The sequence below is a fragment of the Eschscholzia californica genome, unplaced genomic scaffold, assembly GCF_041429995.1.
Source record: "Eschscholzia californica isolate CP2 unplaced genomic scaffold, dmEscCali1.0.p SCAF_10, whole genome shotgun sequence".
Taxonomy (NCBI): Eukaryota; Viridiplantae; Streptophyta; class Magnoliopsida; order Ranunculales; family Papaveraceae; genus Eschscholzia; species Eschscholzia californica.
In genome coordinates, this window is record NW_028238199.1 from 130001 (window position 1) to 132500 (window position 2500).

Sequence of the window (2500 nt, forward strand, 5' to 3'; positions counted from 1 at the left end):
CGCGTCCCGTGCCGTCCGAGCCTCACCAAGGCCGTCCCATGGCGTCCCGCGCTGTCCCATGCCGTCCCGAGCCTTACCAAGGACGTCCCGTGCTGTCCCGAGCCTTACTAAGGCCGTCCCAGGCCGTCCCGAGCCTTACCAAGGCCGTCCCATGGCGTCCCGTGCTGTCCCATTTTGTCCCGAGCCTTACTAAGGCCGTCCCATGCGCGTCCCGTGCCGTCCGAGCCTTACCAAGGCCGACCCATGCCTTACCAAGGTCGTCCCATCGATCTCGGAGGAAGTACATCATAACATCGGAATACACCCCGACATCGATATCGGAGAAAGTACATCATCATAACATCGGATCGGATGCGTATCCGTCCAAGTGCCATCGACACTTCGAGAAGTTCGGACCTAGCTTCCTAGCATGTTGATGCGTCGGTGCTAATGGGGACATAAAGATCCCACGACGTTCCGAACGGAAGTAGCCGAAGTGTTCCGTGCGTGTGAACTCCATTGTCCCATGTGCCGGCTCTTGACTCCTAAGATGTCCCATGTGAAGGCCCTTCATGGCTAAGAATGTCCCGTGCAACGTCCCTTGATGATCCCCATAAGGTGTCCCATGTGCGTCCCATGCCGTGCCCAGCCTTACCAAGGCCGTCCCATGCTGTCCCATGCGCGTCCCGTGCCGTCCAAGCCTCACCAAGGCCGTCCCAGGCCATCCCGAGCCTTAGCAAGGCCGTCCCGTGCTGTCCCATGCCGTCCCGAGCCTCACCGAGGCCGTCCCGTGCCTCACCAAGGCCGTCCCGTGCTGTCCCATGCCGTCCCGAGCCTCACCAAGGCCGTCCCGTGCTGTCCCATGCCGTCCCGAGCCTCACCAAGGCCGTCCCGTGCTGTTCCATGCCGTCCCGAGCCTTAGCAAGGCCGTCCGATGCGCGTCCCGTGCTGTCCCATCCGTCCCGAGCCTTAGCAAGGCCGTCCCATGCGCGTCCCATGCCGTCCCGAGCCTTAGCAAGGCCGTCCCATGCGCGTCCGATGGGATTCCCGAGCTTTACCAAGGGCGTCCCGTGCTGTCCCATGCCGTCCCGAGCCATAGGGACGCTGTCCCGTGCGCGTCCCGTGCTGTCCCATGCGCGTCCCCTGCTTTGGCTCGGCTGGCCCGTGCATTCTATGGGGTCGTGGGACATTTCGAAACCCACCCGGGCCATTTCGACTCTCTCTTCGTTTGTACTATTGAGGTATTATTTATGAATTATTGGAGAAAAGAAACGGAAGAAAATATTTTTTTTTTCTATTTTTTATGAATTTTCCGGTGTTTATTCACTTAAAAATTCATAGAAAAATAAATATTTATCGGAATCGCTATTATAATATATCAAAAAAATCCTTGCGAAAAGGCCTTTCCAACGAGTATAAGTTTGCTGGATTCCGACGAGTAACGAGGGAGTAAAGGCCCAGTATGCTTGGTTAAAAAATTGATGTTTCCTTGTGAAAATAGGCAAAACAATAACTTTGCACTATAAGGGGGAGGGTTGAGCTCCTTCCCCAGAGCGTGCACAGCACTTGTGCTGGCACGTTCCCTAGTGCTCGCCAAGCACCATAGGGCATCCAAAGGGCAAAGCTCGGCCTACTACATGATGGGAAGCTTCTAATATGTCGGAATACGAAGAGATTTCGTGCGACCCGAAGCTCGGCTCGGGCGTCCCGGCCTGTCCCGAGCTGTGCCGAGCGCGTCCCAGGCCGTCCCGAGCCAAGTCTCGGGCGTCCCAGGCCGTCCCGAGCCAAGTCTCGGGCGACCCAGGCCGGCCCGAGCAAAGTCTCGGACTTCCCAGGCCGTCCCGAGCCACGTCCCGGGCGTCCCAGGCCGTCCCGAGCCAAGTCTCGGACGTCCCAGGCCGTCCCGAGCAAAGTCTCGGACGTCCCAGGCCGTCCCGAGCAAAGTCTCGGGCGTCCCAGGCCGTCCCGAGCTGTGCCGAGGCCGTCCCAGGCCGTCCCGAGCAAAGTCTCGGGCGTCCCAGGCCGTCCCGAGCTGTGGCAAGGGCGTCCCAGGCCGTCCCGAGCTGTGCCGAGGCCGTCCCGAGCCTAGTCTCGGGCGTCCCAGGCCGTCCCGAGCTATTGCGAGGGCGTCCCAGGCCGTCCCGAGCCAAGTCTCGGGCGTACCTGGCCGTCCCGAGCTGTAGCGAGGGCGTCCCATGCCGTCCCGGGCTGTCCCATGCGCGTCTCGTGCCGGCCCGAGCAACAGCTCGGGCGTCCCGTGCCTCGGCCCTTCCAAGTGGTGCTTCGTCGGACATCTCGATATCCACTCGAGCATTTTCGACCTTTCTCCATATGTGGGTGTGTGGGTATTTATCAGGAATATTGGAGAAAGAATCGGGAAAAAAATATTTTTTTCCTATTTTTTTTGAATTTTTAATTGTTTATTCACTTAAAAATTCATAAAAAAATAAATATTTATCGGAATCGCTATTATTATATATCAAAAGAATCCTTGTGAAAAGACCTTTCCAACGAATGCAAG